This window comes from Sminthopsis crassicaudata, chromosome 2 (genome assembly GCF_048593235.1).
Source record: "Sminthopsis crassicaudata isolate SCR6 chromosome 2, ASM4859323v1, whole genome shotgun sequence".
NCBI classification, from domain to species: domain Eukaryota; kingdom Metazoa; phylum Chordata; class Mammalia; order Dasyuromorphia; family Dasyuridae; genus Sminthopsis; species Sminthopsis crassicaudata.
In genome coordinates, this window is record NC_133618.1 from 601,731,042 (window position 1) to 601,756,091 (window position 25,050).

Sequence of the window (25,050 nt, forward strand, 5' to 3'; positions counted from 1 at the left end):
TGACCCCTCCTGTGACTCTGGTGTTGATGAAGGGAACTACCATTCAGGTGGAGGCATCTTTACTTAGACAGTTTTCAAATATGCAATGAGAAGCAAAGACTTTATTGGCATCATAGGTGTAATAAGCAAATAATACATCTCAAAAGAAACACATTTTGATCCCTTGATAGGTGAAACTTATACCAATGATACAGTTCTTAAGAATGCTAACAGACAGTATTTGATAGCCAACAGTAGTGAAGACATCATGAATCTCATTAAAGGTGATAGAAATATAACCAATTACAAAATACTTCCATAAAGAATTTATGACCAAAGAAGAACTAGAGAATATTATGAAAGGCAAAATGGACAACTTTGATGACATTAAATTATAAAGGTTTTTCACAAACAGAACCAACAGAAACAAGATAAAAATGGAAGTACAAAAATCTTTGTAGTCAGTGTTTCTGATAAAGAACTAAAATAAATATATAAAGAACTGCACCAAATTTATAAGATTACAAGTCATTTCCCAATGGACAAATGGTCAAATGATAAGAATAGATTTTTTCAGATGAAAAAATTAAGGCTTCTCTAATTATATTAAAAATGTTCTAAATCACTATTGATCAGATAAATGTATATTAGGATAACTCTGATTTACCACCTCACATCTCTCAGATTGGCTAAGATGACAGTAAAAGGTAATGATAAATTTTGAAGAAGATGTGGGAAAGCAGCACACTAATGTTTTGTTGGTAGAATTGTGAAATGATTCAACCATTATAGTGAACAATCTGGAAATATGCCCAAGGGGCTATAGAATTGTGCATACCCTTTGATCCAGCAGTGCCATTATTGGGTTTATATCCCAAAGAAATCATAAAGAAGGGGAAAAGTCTCACATATGCAAAAATATTTGCAGCTTCTCTTTTAATGGTAGCAAAGAATTGGAAAATGAATAGATGTCCATCAATTGGGGAATGGTTGAACAAGTTGTGGCATATGAAGGTAATAGAATATTATTGTTCTATAAAAAATCATGGACATGCTGGTTTTAGTAAAGCCTGGAAAGATTTCTATGAATTGATCCCAAGCAAAACAAGCACAACTAGGAATATGTGGTACACAGTATCAGCAAAAATATGTCATAATGAACTATGAAAAACTTGGTTCTTCTCAATGGTTCAGTGATCTAAAGTAATCCCAATAAAATTTTGACATAAAATGCCATTTGCATGCAGAAAAAGAACTAAAGAGACTGAATGTAAATCAACACATCTGTATTCATTTCTTTTTTCTGTTTTTTTTTCTTAATCTCTCCCATGGTTTTTCCCTTTTGCGCTGATATTTCTCTCCCAACATGATTCATAAATCAATGTGTATTAACAATAAATACATTTACTGGAATGACCCGGCCTGCGGGTCTCGAACTAGGGACGGCTGAAGTCACACAGCAGTCTGTAAGCCGGAGGCTGGGGAAGGCGTTTGCCTGGGAATGGGCTGAAAAGAAAGAAAGAATGGAAACTACTCTGTGTAGTGACAGAATAGCTCGTTTATTGAGACAAAGCAAAGGGTTTTTATATGTTGTGGAGCGAATGCCATGTAGCAAAGTAAATTTCCATAGAACAAAAGATATAACATTTGTTGACCATATATCAGAAAGTCAAGGCAATATGTGACGATTTGCGGTTGGAACATTCGTCATGTTTTTGACAGTTAATGCTTGGGTCAGAAAAACCTTGGGGCAGGGAGTTCTCACACATCCAGGACATTCCTTTGGGGCCAAGACTTTTATCTAATCTTAAAATGGTTTGTAGATGTCTGGGTGAAGGGCTCTGGCATGTCCCCCTTTTTTCATTTGTAAGGTGACAGGCCTGTCTTAGGCTATGTGACCTGCCTCCGGTTGTGGGGAGTGAGCGTTCGATCTATATCAATAGCATGCCACCAAATGCTGTCTTAGGTCATCGGGGTCAACCACACCAACTCGAGGGTACATTATACCAGATTCTATCTTAAGTGGGTGGGAAACAGACCTCTCGAGGTTGCCCGTCATGGCAATTGCGTGGTCTTACTGCCATGATTCTGGAAATAATAAGTCAAACCTCAAATCGTCCACCACCCGGGGTCACACTAATCCTGTCATGGGCTCAGTCACAGCTTACATAAGAAATGGGGTAGGACATGATTGAGACCAAATCTTGGAAAGACACCAGGGAAAAATGGGGGAGGTGTCAGTAATAGATATTTTATCTAATAGTGAGGCTTCAATACTGCTATCAAGATTTTACATGCACAGTTCATTAGTTGCTTTTCAATGTCTGTCTCAGTTTGTTCTCTGCATTCAGTTGGGAAGTCCACACCTTCGGAGTCCACCAGTCCTTTAATTCTGGTATGTTGAGTCCACTCTCTTTCCTGTGTAGCACTGCTGTATCTGATGTCAAGAGGATCTGGAACAGTCCTTTCCATCTCAGGGTCAGCTTGTCCTCCTTCCATGTCTGAACCAGGACCCCATCTCCAAGCTAGAACTCATGTACTGTTGAAATCCTAAGGGAGGAGTCTGAGCAATAAGCCTGTTTAGTTGCAAAGTTTTCAGATGTTACAGTAAAGACATAACATATTTCCTTAAAAAACAAATCCTTGGTTTCAAATATTGGATACAAGTAAGAATTTTGAATCCCTTTTGGATAAGGGTGACCATACAATAATTCATAAGGTGACAATTCCACATCTCTTCAGGGGTTTTGTTTTAATTCTTAATAAGGCAAGGGGAAGGCACTTGGTCCAGGGCAATTGTGTCTCTAATGCCAATTCAGTCAATTGCTGTTTAATTTCCTTATCCACCCTTTCCACTTTACATGATGAGGGAGGATGCTATAGCTTGGGCCACAGATTGGAGGATCTTAGCTGTGAAACAGGTGCTTTGGCCTAAATCTGCCTGCTCCACCATCTCCTCTGTACTTACAGATTCCTCTTCTCCAGGCTTCTTTGCTTCCTCATCTGCAAAGCAGTTTCTCCTTATCTCAAATGAATTTCCTCTTTGGTGCCCCTGCACATGAATCACTGCAGCATTCTTAGGTAACATAAGATTAGTCAAAATTTCAGTGACCAATGCCCTGTGTGCCAATCCCTTTCCTTTACTGTTTACCATTCCCCTTTCTTCCCATATTTCCCAAATATATGAACAATTCCCCAAGCATATTTTGAATCAGTCCTTCAAGAAATTTTAGGGCTTGATTTATTGCATATAATTCACAAATTTTGAGCTGACCATTCTTTTGGCAAGAATCCAGCTTGAACCAGAGTCAAATCTTCCCATTAACAATAGCATAACCATTTTTCCTTTTCCCATTAACTATTTGTGAAGAACCATCTATGAACTATTCAGTGCCTTTCAACAAAGGGACTTCCTACAAATCTTCCCTAACCTTAGTTTGGTAATCAATCACATTTGGACAATCATGTTCAAGGGACACATGTTTCCCAGGGGAAGCAGATAAGAACATGGCTGTATTAAAGTTATGGTCTGGTGAGAGTGCCAAATCATCTCTTTCCAATAGTATTGCTTCATATTTTAAAATCCTTGAATCAATTAGCCACCTCCTGGCCTCTTTGATTCAGAATTGATTGAACCTGGTGCAGGACATTCACTATTAAACTATTCCCAAAGGTTAATTTCTGACTTTTCTTGTACCAAAAGTGCTGTGGCTGATAACACTCCTAAAGCCACATTGTTTACTGTATTTATATTTTACCTCATGTTTCACAAATTGAAATTTGTTTTAAGAAATTCTCAATCCCTGTGCTCCTAAATAATTTAACAAACTGATAGTGACTTGGACAAGGTCACTTTTTTTTTTTTCTTTTTTTTTTCTTTTTTTTTTTTTTAAACTTTAAACTTTAAGATTCATAACCCATAATGATAACAAATTACCCAATGTTTCAGAAGCAAACCAAATAGTTTTTTTTTTTTTTTTTTTTTTCTGCCTGAGTGCTTCAAGGCCACTAGTAGAAGCTTCTCAGGCGGTATGGTATTAAGCAGATAAGATTGTAATGCCGTTACTCCCCTTTAGCAGGCTTTGAAAATAGTCAAGTTTTTTCTTTTGTTTTACTTACAAATTGGTACAACAGGTTAAAAGGTTTAAAATCACAAACACTTTTATATTAAGTAACATTAAAATAATCAATTCCCAAATTTCTTAATCATTGTTTTTAAAACTTAACAAAGCTCTTAAATCACCAAAGCAAACTAGAGGCTTTTCCTAGGACTCCCGCTGCCAGAGAGAAGTTTGTTTCACCTTGAACATTCTTCCCTCCCGGAATCCAAACAGAGTTTCTCTAAACTTCCAAGCCCATTTTAATGCATTATCTGCCTTCACAGGGAATGCCTAGATATTCCATGATTTAAGACCACTCTGAAAGAATTACTATTCTGAATGAATTCCAATTTCCACAATTCAGCCTGTTATTTTTCTAAGCCTGTAACACAGAGGCTGAATCCTTATCTCTTATGAGCTTGCTAACTTTTAACACAGAACAGAAGCAATGCAAAGCAGACAAACATACACAGACAGACACAGAGCTCTATTTTTCTTAACTTTTAAGCCTCTTTCTCTAAAGCTTTCTTTTAAGATCTTTCCTTTTAACCTTAATTCCTCGTTCCCTAAAACTCTCTTTAAGATCTTTAACGAAAATCTGTTCTTTAGAAAGGTGGGAGCCCATGATTTCGACGGATTGGTTCACTTACACTGTATGTGAAGATTCTCTTCGGGGTCCTTAGACGGGGGCCTGGCCAGGCGGTTCATCTCTCCTTCTCTTCGTCAATCCGTCGGGCTGATATGGATCTTCATGTCCCTGTTCGGGCGCCAATTTGACCCGGCCTGCGGGTCTCGAACTAGGGACGGCTGAAGTCACACATCAGTCTGTAAGCCGGAGGCTGGGGAAGGCGTTTGCCTGGGAATGGGCTGAAAAGAAAGAAAGAATGGAAACTACTCTGTGTAGTGACAGAATAGCTCGTTTATTGAGACAAAGCAAAGGGTTTTTATATGTTGTGGAGCGAATGCCATGTAGCAAAGTAAATTTCCATAGAACAAAAGATATAACATTTGTTGACCATATATCAGAAAGTCAAGGCAATATGTGACGATTTGCGGTTGGAACATTCGTCATGTTTTTGACAGTTAATGCTTGGGTCAGAAAAACCTTGGGGCAGGGAGTTCTCACACATCCAGGACATTCCTTTGGGGCCAAGACTTTTATCTAATCTTAAAATGGTTTGTAGATGTCTGGGTGAAGGGCTCTGGCACTGGAAATTTTTTTAAAAAAGCACTTCCATAACCACTGAAGATACAGAATAGAAAGATAACCTATATTCGAAGATTTCTGGCTAACTTTCAAAAATGAGTGTCCACCTCAGAATGCACAGTGGAGAACAATCACCTAAATGTCAAACTAGCTCATCCACCTATAGAAACACTATCTAGTCCATATTAAATAAAAGTGTAAGGAATATCAGATTTATCACAAGTGATTTAGCAGGACCAGTTATTTTAAGAGCCAACTGTGACTCACTTTCGAGAGAAACTTTACCAAATAAACTGTGCCCAGTCAAGTTCATCCAGTTTGTTTGCCTGACACATTACAAGTAGTACCTACACATCTAGAAAAGATCACACAAGTATATTCAGTATCACAAGAACTACATCCATAATTGTAGTCTCAAGGTTTACCTAAATGGTTATTGCCTTCAAAATCTAACTTTTGCCCTATACATGGAGGACATATCTGAATCAATAAAGAAACAGAAAAGTTTGATATAAGTGACTATGTAGACTGACTGGAAGACATGGGGGATGATAATATATAACTTCTGTGAAGGAGAAAAAGATCCTGGCTTTGCCCAGAAGAGAGATGGAAGAAACTAACTTGAAAATATCTTTGCAAAGGAAAATACAAATGGACTAATCTCCTCAGGGGTAACTTGTTCCTTTTTTTTTTTCTTTCTTTTTTTAGAGTATATATGTACATTCCTTTTTTTTAGATATTTCCATATGAGTCGTGTTGGGAGAAAACACAACAAAAGGGAAAATATGTAAGTAAAAATATGAAAATAATATGCTTCCATCTGCATTCATTCTCCATAGTTCTAAAAGCAATAAATTAGAAAATGCTTACCATGTTGAGAATAATCATATAATCTGAATATAATTTGGGAGGGAATGGAAATTCTTTGTAGATAGTTTCTGCACATCTGTCTAAATTTAGATAAAGTTAAGATTGGAAAAAGAAAAATAAGTTACTTCAGTCAATGTGCCAACATATTAAAAGTTTGAAAATGAGGTTTTATATTGCTAATGGTAGATATATTAAATCACACTTGAGGTCATTTCATTTGAACAACATTTTATACCTTGGAGGTACATGTGCAGACACCCAATAATATTTTGGATAGTGACAATGTGGTAAAAGAATACTGTATTTGTCTCTCTGTAAGTAATCCAGAAAATTTTATCCTCCTATCTTTCCTCCTATTCCTTCCTACCCAAAAAGGTGACATGACAGAAAAGCTCTGTCAACTTGATTTTTATACCAATGAGTGGATGTTGTTAGTTGGCTGGTTGAGTTTGTCCTGTTTTTGGTTTCTTTTTTCTTTTTTTTTCCCCTAAAAGCAATATAAAACTCCAAACTACCTCCATCCTCTAAAGATCCATTGCAAACTGCCATATAGTCTTGCCATCCAGTGTAACAACCAAAAGTGTGAAGATGAAAAAATGCCATGTTTAAAACCAGTGTTAAAAGCACGAGTGGGTTTTTGTGTTAATTTTTGGGGTTATAACTTAGGTGTTTTGTGTGTATGATGCATATTTTACTTTGCAAATGTCAGAATTGCACAAAACTGCTTTCCCAAAAGGAGTTTTGGTGTTGAAAATCTTGGGCCACATTCAAAAAAATAAGCAAACAAAAACCCCCAAAATAAAAGAGGTATTTTCTCATTGTGTTTGGGTGGGAAAAAGTGATTAACATTTATATTTAAGCACATCAAATTTGTTTTTTTTGTTTTTTTTTGGTAAAATTTGGATTTTCCTCAGTATTTTAATTTGTACATTTTGTGGTTAATTTAATTCAAGAAGAAAAGGACATTGCAAAGTTATTCAACAGCAATTTCCTCATTAAGTGTGTACAATAGTGTAGGGAATGCTGCCTTATCTTATTTTTGCTACTTTTGAAAATAAATCCAATGTGCACAAAAAATTTAGAATGTAATGTTACTTTTTAAAAGTTTCCCTCTATCTCATTAATATTTAAAAATAATACTGAAGGACTGGGGCCAGAAAATAGGTTAAAGTTTAAGAAGAAAGTCATGAGGATCAATTAAGTACACATTGTACTCCTTTTATGTTTAAGGAACTCTGGTGAACATACAGATAATGGAGAAAGTATATGTTTTCAAGGAACTTGAAATCTACTTAGGGAGACAACATAATACACACAAAACATAACTACAAATTGGGATATATTCTGCAAATTTCATTCTAATGTAGCTCCAAAATTCAGGAAAGAGAGAGGACACCAACCATTCCTCCTACTCTACACCAGTACCACTGATGATACCTGAATGATGGGCCAGATGAAGACAATTACATTTTTTCCCTCTTTTCTTCAGGCTCATGGATGTATTCTTTTTTTTTTTTTTCTCAATTTGCTAAGCCAACTCATGTTGGCACTCAAGATGTAGCAAAAAATGGTATATATTTATACATTTTATTTATAGTAATATATATGTATATGAATATTTAATCAAACCATGCAAGAGAACTTAATTTTCTTAAATGATTAAAATCAAACCTTTTAAGTGCACTTTGTAACACTTGATGATCTCTAACCCAGAATGCTGATGTGTTGGGCATTTGAAAGAATCTCAATACACATATGTGCATATTCTTTTTGTAGGCTTCTAAAGTACAAGAGAGAAGACCCCAGAACCTTGACAGAAAAGGAAAATAAAAACCCCATCATGGTAATACTGCAAAGACCAGTTGATAATGAGTAGAATAAATGATCTCTGAGTGTCAAAGACTGCCTAAAAAAGCTTTATTTAATTTTGCCAGATCTCATTATGTGCACACACCTAGCATCAGAATGGAATCACATTTTATGTCTATTACAATATGTAATTTTGTACATTGTCTTTATGTCCTTATTACTTATATGTCCTTGACTAGACCATTTTATGTTTGTTGAAAGATTTTATGATGGAAATAAAAGTGACTAAGAGTTGACAATTAAAAAACAAAACAATGAAGTGTGTTAAAAAAACATTTGCTACTCTTTGCAGATGATATGATGGTATACATAGAGAACCCCAAAGATTCAACTTAAAAGTTATTAGAAAAAATCCACACCTTTAGCAAAGTTTCAGGATACAAAATAAATCCACATAAATCATCAGCATTCTTATATGTCACTAACAAAGTCCAACAGTTAGAGTTACAGAGAGAAATTCAATTTAAAGTAACCACTGATAGTATAAAATACTTAGGAATCTATCTGCCAAGGGAAAAATCAGAAACTATATGAGCAAAACTACAAAACACTTTCCACACAAATTAAGTCCGATCTAACCAATTGGAAAAATATTAAATGCTCTTGGATAGGGCGAGCAAATATAATAAAGATGACAATACTAGCTAAACTAATCTATTTATTTAGCGTTATACCAATCAGACTCCCAAAAAACAATTTTAATGATCTAGAAAAATAACAACAAAGTTCATATGGAAAAAAAGGTCAAGAATTTCAAGGGAATTAATGAAAAAAAATCAAATGAAGGTGGCCTGGTTGTACCAGATCTAAAATCATATTATAAAGCAGCGGTTACCAAAATCATTTGATATTGGCTAAGAAATAGACTAGTTGATCAGTGGAACAGGTTAGGTCCAAAGGACAAAATAATTAATAACTCTAACAACCTAGTGTTTGACAAACCCAAGGACCCCAGCCTTTGGGATAAGAACTCAATTTTTAACAAAAATTACTGGGAAAATTGGAAGTTAATATGGCAGAAACTAGGCATTGATCCACACTTAACACTGTACACTAAGGTTAGGTCAAAATGGGTTCATGACCTAGGAATAAAGAATGAGATTATAAACAAATTAGAGGAACATAGGATAGTTTACCTCTCAGACCTGTGGAAGAGGAATGAATTCATGACCAGAGAAGAACTAGTGATCATTATTAGTCACAAAATAGAAAGCTTTAATTATATTAAATTGAAAAGTTTTGTACAAATAAAATCAATGCAGATAAGATTAGAAGGGAAACAATAAACTGGGAAAACATTTTACAGTCAAAGGTTCAGATAAAGGCCTCATTTCCAAAATATATAGAGAATTGACTCTCATATATAAGAAATCAAGCCAATCTCCAATTGATAAATGGTCAAAGGATATGAACAGACAATTCTCAGATAAAGAAATTGAAATTATTTCTAGTCATATGAAAAAATTCTCCAAATCATTATTAATCAGAGAAATGCAAATTAAGACAACTCTGAGATACCACTACACACCTGTCAGATTGGCTAGAACGACAGGGAAAGGTAATGCAGAATGTTGAAGGGGATGTGGGAAAACAGTGACACTGATACATTGTTGGTGGAACTGCAGATACATCCAGCCATTCTGGAGAGCAATTTGGAACTATGCTCAAAAAGTTATCAAACTGTGCATACCCTTTGATCCAGCAGCGTTTCTTCTGGGTTTGTATCCCAAAGAGATCTTAACGAAGGAAAGGGGCCTGTATGTGCAAGAATGTTTGTGGCAGCCCTCTTTGTGCTGGCCAGAAACTGGAAAGTACGTGGATGCCCATCAATTGGAGATTGGCTGAATAAATTGTGGTATATGAATAATATGGAATATTATTGTTCTGAAAGAAATGACCAACAGGATGATTTCAGAAAGACCTGGAGAGACTTACATGAAGTGATGCTGAGTGAAATGAGCAGGACCAGGAGATCATTATATACTTCATCAACAATACTGTATGATGACCAATGATGAACTTGGCTCTCTCCAACAATGAGATGAACTAAATCAGTTCCAATAGAGCAATAATGAACTGAACCAGCTACACCCAGCGAAAGAACTCTGGGAGATGACTATGGACCACTACATAGAATTTCCAATCCCTCTAATTTTGTCCGTCTGCATTTTGTATTTACTCCACAGGCTAAATGTACACTATTTCAAAGTCTGATTCTTTTTGTTCAGCAAAACAACTGTTTGCTCGTTTACATATATTGTATTTAATTTATACTCTAACATATTTCATATATATTGGTCAACCTGCTATCTGGGGGGGGGGGAAGGAGGGGAAAAATTGGAACAAATGGTTTGGAAATTGTCAATGTTGTAAAATTACCCATGCAAATATCTGATAAATAAAAACTAATATGAAAAAAGAGTTATTATAATCCTTGTTAGGTGACAGGAACAAATTCAAATAAAAATTAAAATCCCTGTCCAAAAAAAAAAAGCATTTGCTAAACAAATTTGGTTTTTTTTTTTGTATGTATGTATATATGTGTATTATATATATATACACACATATAAATGTAAGTATACAGTTGTATACACACACATATTCTGCCTCTAGGAATAGCAAGGCTAACAAATTTACACAGCAATGTGGTGAAGAAATAGTACTTAAATGTAAATAAACCAAAGTATTATTATTTGAACACTAGACATACTTTTTTTCATTTTTTTGACTAGTTTTTTTTTTTTTGTTTTCAAAACATAAGCATAGATTATTTTCAACATTTACCCTTGCAAAACCTTGTGTTCCAATTTTCCCCTTCCCCCATCCCTGTTCTGAGACAGCAAGTAATACAGTGTGTTAACAAGTGCAATTCTTTTAAACATATTTTCACAATTATCATACTGCATAAGAAAATCAGAGCAAAAAGGGAAAAAATGAGAAAGAAAACAAAAAGCAAGTAAACAACAATAAAAAATGGAAATACTATGTTATGATCCACATTCAATCCCCACTGTCCTCTTGCTGGGTACAGATGGCTCTCTCCATCACAAGACCATGGAACTGGACTGAATCACCTCACTGGTGAAAACAGTCACTAGATAGATTCTTTTTATTCTCAATCTCTTTTCCTTCTCTGCTTTAGCTTTTAGGAATTTTGTGTTCAAGATTTCAGAGATTTATATATGTCAGTTTTTAAAATTTTGAATTTTCATAGCTCCCCTGACTCTCTTTACATGTGATTGTAGCAAACAATCAAAAGTGATTCTACTTTTAGAAATATGTTTAGAAGAATTGCATATTTAATCTATATCAGATTGCTTGCTCTCTTGGAGAGAGAAGTGGGAAGAGGAGAAGAAAAAAAAAATTAGTATTATCTCCACCAATTAGGAGACTCTCATGCAAAATGCCCTGGGGTTGGTTGGAAACCCAAGTGACACTATGAATTACTATATATATATATATATATATATTTTTTTTTTTTTCCCAGATCATTGACATGGCCGGGAAAAAATATATTTGCCTAGAAAAGCAGATTTAGACTCTAATCTCAAATCTTCCACTTATCAGCTTTGTGGCTTTGGATTGTGCATAAACATTTTTGAGGCTCAGCTTTCTTTTCTCATCAATAAAATAAGGATAATAATTACCATATTGACATAATGTCCCAACTTAGGCTACAAGTATCTTATGAAATTATACATTTGAAAATACTTTGAAATTCATATGGATTCCCATTAATATTTATAAATTTTGTTATGACCATATTTTCTTTCTCTTTCCTTCAAAAATCATACAAAGGAAGGTACATAACTCAATTAAAGAAAACTATGGAGTTGTAAAAATGACCTTCAAAATATGAACAGTATTTGATGAAATAATGATGAAATTCATTTAGAAAAATTAATTATAAAGGAAAAAAAGGTAAGAATGATATAAGAATAGCTATATTATCAATTGGCAATCATCAAAAAGATCTGTTGTTAATTTTAAAAAATAGAAATTGATGAATAGAATAGACTAAACTAATTAAATCTAAATTTGCTGGATCAAGAAATATGGGGAACCACCCAAGGACTGTTATAATCAAATTATCCCTTTTGAGATCTTTCCTTTTGGATTCAGTTCTTTCAATATCTCTCAGGGACACTGGCAAGGTTTTTATTTTTCAATTCTCACCAGCTGAAACTGAAATCATGACTTCTGCCAGGTTCTGTGACCTGCTCTCTGCTTGTCTATCTCTCAGAATAACACCTGTTTCCAAACTTGCTGCTTGATAACCTCAGTTTTTGCTTGTTTATAACTTGCTACAGCAAGACCACTGTCAGATTTTTTTCTCTTCTTGTTTTTCTTGAAAATATCCTGTTATATTAAATGACTAGGAAGGGGGTCAATAATAATAATAGCTATCATTGATGTAGTACATTATGAACAACAGAGAATTTTACAAACATTTCACTTTATCTTTAGAACAATCCTGGAAAGTAACAGATTTGCACAGGATCATGTGTACTAAGTACTTCTTGACTTTAGAGGCAGTTCTCTATCTATTATACCATCTGTCTCAAGAAAAAAAAAATTAAGGTATGTAAAAACAAAAGATGTCAATAAAGTTGTTTTTAAAATGCTTTTTGAATTTAACTTTTTTTCCTAGATATGTACTATACTTTCTTCCTTGTAAACTTTGTTCTCTATCTTTACTATGCTTATCAATACCACACTTTATCATTTTCTCCAACAGCTAAAATTCCACTCTAAATTTCAGACATAGTCAGAAAGTATTTATTAAGCCATTTCAAATATGCAAATCATCCACATTAAGATTTTTTAATAGAAGTTAAGTAGGTCATAAAGATAGTGTAAAGGGAAAAGAGACAAGAGCCAGTATAGAGCCCTGGGTTATAGCCATGATTTCTGACTATGATGCAATGTGTATGAATACCCAGTGAAGAGGCCTGAAAGAAGCTATGAGATACATAGGGGGAAAATCTGGGTGTACCCCCACCCCACCCATGCTGGATATTTTTCTCTCCTCCCTAATCTTTTTTAGTTTCCTTTTTTATGTGTTGTCTTCCTTCATTAGAATATAAACTTTTGAAAGCAGAAACTATCTTTTACTTGTATTTTTATTTCCGGTGTTTAATACAGTGCTTGGTACATACTTAGAGCTTAATAAATTCTAATTGACAATGATTCTAAAAATCCCCCTGCTTAATTTTTTCTTCTCTACCAGTTATTGTCCTATATAATTTCTCTCCTTCTTCATGAATACCTTCAGAAAGCCACCCATAAATATTTAGTGCCTCTACTTAATCTTAAATGATAAAGTCAAAAACTATATTGTTAAGGACTTAGGAGAGTTAATTTTAAATGACTCTCCTAAGTCCTTAGCAATATAGTTTTTGACTTTATCATCAAGGAGAAACTGTTCCCTCCCAAATAACCAGCAATCTTAATTGTCATAACAGTCTTTTCTCAAGATTTAGTCTTCATATTCAAGTTTCAACTCTCACTGTAAATAACCATTTCATTGTAGATAATCTCTCCTCTTTATGTTTTCACAACATTACTATCTCCAGGTTCCTAAATTTATCTCTCAAAAAACAACTGCACAAAACTCCTGAAGCACAGAGCCCTTGTTGAACAGAGTTAAAATTCAAGAAATAGGATTGGAAAATGAAAAAAAAAAGCAACAGAAAAATATCCTTACTATAAAATTTTGTTATAACACCAAAGAAGCTGAAACATACTCAGAAGACAACATAGTCAAATTTTCAATACCCAAAGACTCCAAAATTTTTTTTAATTTGTCTCAGGCCTTTAAAAGATCTCTAAAAGATTTTGAAAATCAAGTTAGAGAAATAGAAGAAAAATTAGGAAGTGAAATAAAAGTGATGCAAGAATATCATGAAAAAAGTCAAAAGATGGGTAAAGGAGAGTCAAAAATTTTTTTGGGGGGAGGGATGTACATTCAATGAAATAGAGGACATTGAAGTATTTTTGAAAGAGTAGAGCTCAATAGAAAACTTGACTTTCAAATATAGGACTCAGGGAAAACATAAAAAGATAAACAGAAAAGGGAAATTATAAGGGACTTAATGAGGCTAAACAATTAACTTTTCTTTATGTGAAGATAATATTTTAACTCCTAAAATTTTTCTTATTTTTAGAATGGTTAGAATGAGCATATATAGACAGAAAGCACATGTGTGAGTTGAATATGAAGGGATGATGTCTAAAAAACAAAATTAAGGAGTGAGAAAAAGGAAAGCACCAGGATAAATGGAAAGGGCAAAATAGAAAATGGTAAATTATCTCACATTAAAGAGTTAAGAAAAACTTTTTTGTTTCCCCCTGAGTCTGGGGTTAAGTGACTTGTCCAGGGTCACACAGCTAGGAAGTGTTAAGTGTCTGAGACCAGATTTGAACTCTGGTCCTCCTGAATTCAAGGCTGGTGCTCTATCCACTGCGCCACCTAGCTGCCCCCAAGAAAAACCTTTTACATTGGATGGAAGAGAGAGGAGGTGAAGGGAGAAGAGAATAAAATTTACTTTCATCAGAATTGACTCAAAGAGGGAATAACATTTATAGTCAACTGAGAAATTTCTTACTCTAAAGGAAAGTTATAGGGTAAAGGGATAAGAGAAGGAAGTAGTATAATTGTTTAAAAAAGGCAGATTGGAAAGTTAGGCATGATAGATCTTTCAGAAAAATTGAATGAAGACAGAAAGGAGTACACTTTTTTCTCAGCAGTTCATGGAATCTAGAAAAAACTGACCATATATTAAGATATAAAGACCTCAAAATCAAATGTAGAAAGGCAGAAATAGTAAATTCAGTTTTTTTCAGATCACAGTGTAATAAAAATTACATTCAATAAAAGGCCATGGGAAAATAGATAAAAAAGTAATTGGAAACTAAATAATCTCATCCTAAAGAATGAATGGGTGAAACATAGACACAGTCAATAATTTCATTCAAGAGAATGACAATAATGACACAACATACCAAAATCTGTGGGATGCAGCCAAAATGGTAATAAGGGGATATTTTACATCACTAGATGTGTACTTGAATAAAATAGAGAAAGAGAAGATGAATGAATTGGGCTTGCAACTAAAAATGCAGGAAAAAGAACAAATTAAAAAACCCCAACCAAATACCAAACTTGAAGTTCGAAAAACAAAATTAGAGATTGATAAAATTGAAAGTAAAAAAACAAACAAACAAACAAAAAAACCTATTGAATTAATAAATAAAACTAAGAGTTGGTTTTGTAAAAAACAAAACAAAACAAAACAAAACAAAAAAATAGGTAAACCTTTAGTTAATTTGATTAGAAAAGGGAAAGAAGAAAATCAAATTGTTAGTCTCAAAAATGAAAAGCAAGAACTTTCCACCAATGAAGGTAAAATTAGATGACAATATAAGATGACAATGTTACATAAACTAATCTTTTTATTTAGTACTATACCAATCAAACTCCCAAGAAATTATTTTACAGATATAGAAAAAAAAAACAAAGTTCATCTAGAAGAACAAAAGGTCAAGAATTTCAAGGAAATTATTGAAAAAAAGCAATTAAAGGTACCAGATGTAAAATTATAACATAAAGAAGCAGCAATAAAAATATTTGGTACTGGCTAAGAAATAGAGCAGTTAATCATTTGAATAGGTTAGCTTCACAGAACAAAAAAAGTCAATGTCTGTAGCAATCTAGTGTTTGACAAACTCAAAGACCCCAGCTTTTGGGATAAGAATTCACTATTTGACCAAAACTTCTGGGAAAATTGGAAACTAATATGGCAGAAACTGGGCATTGGTCCACACCTAACATTATATACCAAGATTATATGGACATAAATAATGATTACAAGCAAAATTAGAAGAATATAGAATAGTTTACCTCTCAGATATACATAGACATAAGGAATTTGTGACCAAAGAAGAACTAGAGATCATTATTAATCACAAAATAGATAATTTTGATTATATTAAGTTAAAAAGTTTTTTATAAACAAAACTAATGCAGACAAGATTAGAAGGGAAGCAATAAACTGGGAAAACATTTTTACATTCAAAGATTCTGATAAAGGCCTCATTTCCAAAATATATAGAGTATTGAATCAAGTCTATAAGAAATCAAGCCATTTCCAATTTATAAATGGTCAAAGGATATTAAAAAACAATTTTCAGCTGAAGAAAATGAAACTATTTCTAGAAATTGAGAAGGAGCTCCAAATCACTATTGTTCAGAGAAATGTAAATTAAAACAACTCTGAGATACCACTACACACCTGTCAGATTGGCTAAGATGACAGGAAAAGATAAATGATGAATGTTGGAGGGGATATGGGAAAACTGGAACACTGCTAAATTGTTGGTGAAACTGTTAATGGATTCAACCATTCTGGAGAGTAGTTTGGAACTATGCCCAAAGGGCTGTCAAACTGTGCATAGCCAGCAGTGTTTTTACTGGGTTTGTATTCTAAAGAGATCTTAAAAGAGGGAAAAGAACTAACATGTGAAAAACTGTTTGTGGCAGCCCTTTTTGTAGTGGCAAGAAACTGGAAACTGAGAGAATGCTGAGCAGTTGGAGAATGGCTGAATAAATTATGGTATATGAATGTTATGGAATAGTATTGTTCTATAAGAAATGATCAGCAGGATGATTTCAGTGAGGCCTGGAGAGACTTATATGAACTGATGCAAAGTGAAATGAACAGAACCAGGAGATCATTATATATAATAACAAGACTATATGATGATCAGCTTTGATGGATGTGGCTCTCTTCAACAATGAGATAATTCAAACCAATTCCAATTGTTCAGTAAGGAAGAGAGCCATCTATACCCAAAGACAGGGCTGTGGGAGCTCAGTGTGGACCACAATATAGGATTATAACTCTTTTTATTGTTGCTTGCTTGAATTTTGTTTTCTTTTCCAATTTTTTTCCTTTTTGATCCATTTTTTCTTGTGCAGCAAGATAACTGTATAAATATGTATACATACATTGGATTTAATATATATTTTAACCTATTTATCATGTATTGGACTACCTGCCACCCAGGGGAGAGGATAGGGGGACAGAGGGGATAATTTGGAACAGAAAGCTTTGCAAAAGTCAATGTTGAAAAATTACCCATGCATAGGTTTTGTAAATAAAAAAAAAGCTTTAATAAAAAGAGTGGAGCAGGGAGTAGTCAGAAACAAAACACTTTTGAAGAAAAACAGGGTGAAAGAATAGAAAGAATAGCAAAAACAGAAATACATAAATGGAAAATCATCTAACAATTGTAACACTGTGAAAAAAATTCAAAGTAAATTTCTTTGGTAAAAGTCTCATTTTTCAAATTTATTGAGAACTGAGTTAAATTTAAAAAAAATAAGACCCACTCCAGAATTGATAAAGGATAAGGAAATATGAATAGTTTCCAAATAAAGTAATACATGTTATCTACAGCCATATGAGAAGTATTAATCTTAATCATTATTGGTCAGAGGGATGTAAATTGAAAAAAAAAAAAACCTGAGATATTACCTCATAACTATTAGACTGGAAAATAGAACAGAAAAGGAGTATGACAAATGTTGGAGGGCCTGTGAGAAAAGGAGACATGAATGCATTGTTGGAGTAATTTGGAATTATGCATCTAGTAGGTCTACATCCAAAAACTGATGAAAAATGGACAAAAAAATTTGTATTAAATATTTATAGCAGCTCTTTTATGGTGACAGGGAGTTCGAAATTGGGAAGATATTGGGGAATGGCTGAACAAACTCTGCTATGTAATTGTGATGGAATACTATTGTGTTCTAAGAAATGATGAGCAGGATGATCTTAGGGAAAAGCCTAGAAAGACTTACATGAGCTGATTCAAAGTGAAATGTACTATATACAGCAATATTGTAAAATAATCAGCTGTGAATGACTTTCCTTCAGCAATACAATAGTTCAAGACAACTCTGAAAACCTTATGATGAAATAAAGTTATCCATCCCCAGACAAAGTACTGATGGTGTCTAAAATATAGTTTGAAGCATAATTTTTGAAACTTTTTGGTCTATATTTTCTTTCACAAAATGACTAATATGGAAATATATTTAGTATGACTATACATATATAACCTCTATCAAATTGTTTGCCTTCCCAATGAACAGGGTAGAAAGGAAGGAAGGGAGAGAATTTGGAACTTAAAATTTTAAACTTAATATTAAAAATATCTTTTACATGTAATATGGAAAATAATTTAAAATTTTTTAAAAAAGTTTCCTTTAAACTCCTTTTAAATTTCTTTCAAGGACTCTGATCAAAGCTTTTTATAGGAACTGGATGGAGGCTGGGATAATAACACTTCCCAGCTTCTCTTAGACTGATATGTGAATAAAGCTAGAGGCAAGGTAAATTAGGCAGGATCAAAACTTCTAATCTGATCACATGTTCACATTCCTCCTTTTATTGTATTTACCTATTAAAATAAATGAATGAATGAATGTTTTTTATGTTTTACACTTTGCCCAGCATAAATATATTGTTTCTTTATAATAAATATTTGTACAGGAGCTGTTTGATTTGAGAAACAGGTATGTTTCTTTTTTCATTTATAGAGACACACCATAAGCTTGTCTAACCTTATTTAAAGTATTTTTTAAAATTTATTTGTTGCGTTTCATTTTTATTTCATATATAGTTCCAAAAACTTAAAACTTTTCAATACTAGTTATGTAAATTTGATTCAATCTGCTTTCATTTCATTAGAATCTTTGGTCCTCACCATATCCTAAGCCACAGGTCCTTTTTTTCCTTGTATTCTCCCCTCACAATATACTCTCTGAAGATGGTAGCTTTTTATGACTAATCTTTCCTTGAATATACCATCCCTCCTATCCTCTTCTTGTTCCAGCCTGATTCCATGTTGACTATTTCTATATCAAATTTGTGTGGGTCTATGTGTATGTGTATGTGTGTGTGTATGTATGCATGTATGAACTCGTTCAACCTTCCTTTGTCCACTTAGGATAAAAGTGATGTTCATGAGTAAACCCCTGCCATTAATCTTTCCTCCATGCTTATATTGCCTTCTTATAAACCTTAATTATTTGAAATTAGTAAATTCTACCTTCTTTCTTCCTCTTTCTTCACAAGTTTATTATTTTCCCTGCTGTCTTTCCTTTTTTCTCTTAACATTATCAAAACATCCCAAAGATGCTTCCAGGCTCCTTTTTAAAACTTTTTTTTTTGGTGACCTTTGATGACATTAAAGTTTTGAGGCAACATGTCATCAGGAATAAATGAAAGTACCCCATTTTGTCAAATAGGTTATTCTTCCTCGGTCTTCAGTCTTTTTGACTTTTCTTTCTGTGAAATCATGTTCCAAGCTCCCCTCTTTTTTGGTAGCAGTGACAGCTGCCAAGTCTGATGTCATCCTGCTGTTGCTGCTTCATACCTGATCTTTCTAGTATTTATCCAGATGAAGTATATTGCTGTTTTCATCCTTTTCATAGGAACAATCAATAATTTCATACAAGAGAATGAAAATAATGAGCAAAATACCAAAATTTGTGGGATGCAGCCAAAGTGGAAATAAAGGTAAATTTTATCTCTAATATTTGCATAAAATAAAGAAAGAGAAGATCAATGAATTGGGCTTGCAACTAAAAAAGCTAGAAAAAGAACAAATTAAAAACTCCCAATTAATTTAAAATTCTAAAAATAAAAGGGGAGGTTAATAAAATTGAAATCAAGAAAATTATTAAATAAATCAATAAATCTAAGATTTGGTTTTATGAAAAAGCAACAAAATAGATAAGCCTTTTTTTAAAAAATAAGAAAAAGGAAAGGGGAAAATTAAATTGTTAGTCTCAAAAATGAAAAGGGAGAACATTCCACCATACAAGAAGAAATTAGAGCAACATTTAGGAATTCTTTTGCCCAACTTTGTGTCAATTCATTTGAGAACCTAAGTGAAATGGAGGAATATCTACAAAAATATAGCTTGCCCAGATTAACAGAAAAGGAAATAAATTAATTAAGTAGTCCCATTTTAGAAAAAGAAATATAATAAGATATGAATCAACTCCCTAAGAAAAAATCTGCAGAGCCACTTGCATTTGCATGTGAATTCTACCAAAAAATTTAAGAACAATTAACTCTACTAATATACAAATTATTTGAAAAAATAGGGAAAAAAGGAGTCTTGCCAAATTTCTTTTATGACACAGACATGGCACTAATACCTAAATCAGATAGCATGAAGACAGAGGAAGAAAATTATGGACCAATCTCCCTAACAAATATTGAAAATATTAGAAACTATCCACAACTTTAACAAAGTTGCAAGATATAAACTAAATCCATTTAGCTTATCAGCTTTTTTATATATTACCAGCAAAGTCCAGCAGCAAGAGGTAAAGAGAAATTCCATTTAAAATAACTGTTGATAATATAAGCTATTTGGAAATATACTTACCAAGGAAAAGTTAGGCACTGTATGAACACAACTACGAAACACTTTCCACACAAATAATCTAATCACTTGGAGAAATATCAAGTGTCCATGAGTAGTCTGAGGCAATATAACAAAATGACAATACTATGTAAGTTAATGTACTTATTTAGTGCCATACCAAAATAGCCCCAAAATTATTTTTTACAGATCTAGAAAAAGTAATAACAAATTTCATCTGGAAGAACAAAAGGTCAAGAAGCTCAAGAAAATAAATGAAAAAAAAATACTAATGAAGGTGTCCTAGCTATGCCAGATCTGGTACTGGCTAAAAAATAGAGTACTTGATCAGTAGAATAGGTTAGGTTCACAGGACAAAAAAGTCAATGACAATAGTAATCTAGTGTTTGACAAGCCCAAACACCCCAGCTTTTGGGATAAGAACTTACTATTTGGCAAAAACTGGCAGAAACTTGGCATTGACTTACACTTAACACTATACCAAGATAAAAGTTTAAATGAGTTCATTATATGGACATAAAGAATGATATTACAAGCAAAATTAGAAGAACATAGGATATTTACCTCTCAGATGTGTGGAAGAAGGAATTTGTGACCAAAGAACTGGAGCTCATTATTGAACACCAAATTGATAATTTAAGTTGAAAAGTTTTTGAACAAACAAAATTAATACAGACAAGTTAGAAGGCAAGCAACAAATTAGGAAAACCTTTTTATATTCAAGGATTCTGATAAAGGCCACATTTCTAAAATATGTAAAGAATTGACTCAAATTTACAAGAATTCAAGTCATTTCTCAATTGATACATTGTCAAACAATATGAACAGACAATTTTCAAATGAAGAAATTGAAACCATTTCTAGTTTCTAGAAAAAATACTTTAAATCAGTATTGATCAGAGTAATGCAAACAACTCTGAGATGCCACTACACACCTCTAAGATTAACTAAGATGACAAGAAAAGAAAATGATGAACGTAGGAGGGGATATGGGAAAACTGGGACATAAATACATTATTGGTGGAACTGTGAATGAATTTAACCATTCTGGAGAGCAATTTGGAAATATGCCCAAAGAGTTATCAATCATACCCTTTGATCCAGCAATGTTTCTACTGTGCTTTTATCCTAAAGATATCTTAAAGGAGGGAAAAGGACACAGATGTGCAAAAATGTTTATGGTAGCCTTTTTTGTAGTGGCAAGAAATTGGAAACTGAGTGGATACCCATCAGTTGGAGAATGGCTGAATAAATTCTGGTATATTAATGTTATGGAATATTATTGTTCTTTAAGAAATGATCAGCAGGATAATTTCTTTCTTTTTTTTTTTAATAGTAATTTATTTATTTATTTATTTATTTATTTATTATTTAGAATTTTTTTTCCACAGTATATATGCATGAGCAATTTTTTTATAACATTATCCCTTGTATTCATTTTTCCAAATTATCCACCTTCCCTCCACTCCCTCGCCCCGATGACAAGCAATCCCATACATTTTACATGTGTTACAATATAACCTAGATACAATATATGCGTGTAAATACCATTTTCTTGTTGCACATTAAGTATTAGATTCCAAAGGTATAAGTAACCTGTGTAGATAGACAGTAGTTTAGTAGGATAATTTCAAAGTGGCCTGAAGAGACTTACATGAACTGATGCAAAGTGAAATGAACAGAACCAGGAGATCATTGTCACAGCAACAACAAGACTCTATGATGATCAATTTTTTGGACGTGACTGTCTTCAACAATAAGATAATTCAAAACTAATTCCAATTGTTCAGTGATTTAAAGAGCCATCTATACTCAAAGAGAGGACTGTGGAAGCTCAGTGTGGACCACAACATAGCATTCTAACTCTTTCTGTTGTTGTTTGCTTGCATTTTGTTTTCTTTTCCAGTTTTTTCCTTATTGATCCAATTTTTCTTGTGCAGCAAGATATCTTTATAAATATGTAAAATGAAATGAAAAGAACCAGGAGATCATTATACATGGCAACAGCAAGGTTATATGATGATCAATTCTGATGGAAGTGGTTCTCTTCAAAAATGAGATGATTCAGGCCAGTTCCAATGATCTTGTGATGAAAACAGCCATTTATACTTAGAGAGGAGACTATAGGAGTTGAGTGTGGTTCACAACATTTGGTTGTTGTTTGCTTGCATTTTATATTCTTTCTTATTTTTTTTTGATTTGATTTGATTTTCCTTGTGCAGCAAGATAAATGAATAAATATGTATGCATATATTGAATTTAATATTTCTATCATGTTTAACATATATTGGACTACTTGCCATCTAGCGATCTGGTGGAGTAAAGGGGGAATAATTGGAATACAAGATTTTGCAAGGATTAATGTTGAAGAATTATCCATGCATGTGTTTTGAAAATAAAAAGCTTTAATAAAAAATATTGAGTATTTGTTACACTTGCTATATAAGAATGCTAAGGCAACATAGTACTTGCATTTCCAAGAAGTACATTGCATGTTTTTTTAAAATGCAGGCATATTCCCCATGATATTTTATCAACAATCATCATTTCATTAAGATATTATTTTTAAAATTTTTCCCCTTTATCAGGCAATTGGGGTTAAATGACTTGCCCAGAATCCTACACCTAGGAAGTGTAAAGTCTGAGGCCAGATTTGAACTCAAGTGTTCCTAACTCTAAGGGCAGTGTTCTATCCAATGACAAAACATCATTAATGCCATATGATCAAACCCTATGTAATGTCACAAAACCCTGATAAAATATCTTTCAATCAAAACTAGTCTTCTAGTGTTATTTTACTTGATTTCATCCTTTATAGAAATGACTCGTGGGTATCCTTTATAGTGGACACTTTATAGTGTCCTATAGAGGTCAATATATTTTATTGTCCCAATTATTATTTTAAATGTCAAATTAACTAATAATTAATCATCTTTCCATTTCAAAAGGAGCAGATAGATAGCACAGTGCATAGAGCACTGAATCTGGAGTCAAGAAGTCCTGAGTTTAAATATAGCCACAGATACTTAGTATGAACCTGGGCAAATCACTTTACCTAATTTGCCTCAGTTACTTCATCTGTAAAGTGTGCTGGACAAAGAATTGGCAAACCACTCTAGTGTCTTTGCCAAGAAAACCCCAAAGGGGATCATGAAGAGTTGAATGCCACTGAAACAATTCAACAACATAACAAAAAAAAGTTTCAGAAGAATTCAAAGTTAATAGCTTTTCCAAATAGTAGATCTGTGCCATTCTAAACATATGTGTTTATTATTTATCCATTGTATCACTGGAGTTAAAGAGGAAATTAATCTCCAGTCTTCTAACAAAGATAGGCACAAGTTATGGGCCAGTGATAAGGTGGGTAGAAATGGGTTTTCTGAATGTATCATGCTAAACAGTGATGAAATCTGATAGTATCTTGGGCACTAGACTCACAGATAGAAAGCTTTGAGTTCAAATTTGGACTAGCTATTTATATGATCTTTGACTTAACATTTCTGGGCTTCATTTTCTCATCTGTAAAATGAAGATTTGTACCTTATTGTCAATAAGTTCTTATAAGAAGTTTGAAAGTTTACAGAAAGTAGAGGGAAAAAGAGAAAGAAATGAAGGCTCTAGTCATTTTTAGGAAGAATATGTGAAAAATTATAGTAAAGCATCAGTGTCATTTTAGGATTAATGATTTGTAATAACCAAGAAGTAAATTGTATTTACATTTTTTGCAATATATGTAATAATAAAAACATTAATGCTGCTGACTCTAAAAACTTGTTTCAAAAATTTCAATTTTCCTAAAATCATGTCTTTAATTGCTAATAGTTGATAGTACTGAAGAATCATGTAAGAGAAAACTAACTGAACAATTAAATATTAATCTCTTGGATATGAGAAAATGACTTCTCATTACTCTTTTGCACAGATATGTAGGTAGGGCAGAAATTCACTGGTACTGAATATAAGATGTTTTTCAATATGTTGATTAGTTTTGCTGATTTACTTCCTTTTCTTTTCTAAAGATAAGTTCTTTGTTTTAAGAGACGATTTTCTATGAGAGAGGAGGCACACAGATGAAAGTAAAAGTCTAAGCAATGTAAAAACACAATATTTTAATAAAAATATATTAAATTTTTTCTCTTGTCTTTTCTCTTCCAAATGAGAAACTGTGATTATTTGCTTTTATGACTTTAAGTATATGTACATTTTGAAAATCACATAATGTTTCCTACTCAAAGGCAGCATTAGTCTCTTGAGATAAAAAATGTTCTATCGGAGGGAAGGGAATTACTTATTGTTATTGTTGAATATAATTATAGTACATTATTATCATAATCTATTGTGCTTATAAAGAATTAGGACTTAAACTTTATTTTCTTTTAGATTTTATGGGTAGAGAATTCTAGTCCAAACTTCACATTTTACAGATAAGAAAATTGAGGTACTGAGAAGGGAAAATGACTAGCTTAAAGGCACAGAACTGGTCAATCAATTTTAAATATGAATTCACATCATCATTCATTGGAACCACACAATATCTCAGCCTTGACAAAGTATTCAATC

The 25,050-nt window shown here is 33.0% G+C and overlaps 1 long non-coding RNA gene across 1 annotated transcript; it reads right to left on the reverse strand.

Annotated features, from left to right (window-relative positions):
- Positions 1-1,519: 1,519 nt before the first annotated feature.
- Positions 1,520-5,409, reverse strand: LOC141558495 (uncharacterized). Its single transcript, XR_012487087.1, has 2 exons — positions 4,730-5,409; positions 1,520-2,542 (listed from the first exon to the last, which is right to left on the reverse strand). It is a non-coding gene; the product is annotated as an uncharacterized LOC141558495 (long non-coding RNA).
- Positions 5,410-25,050: the final 19,641 nt, after the last annotated feature.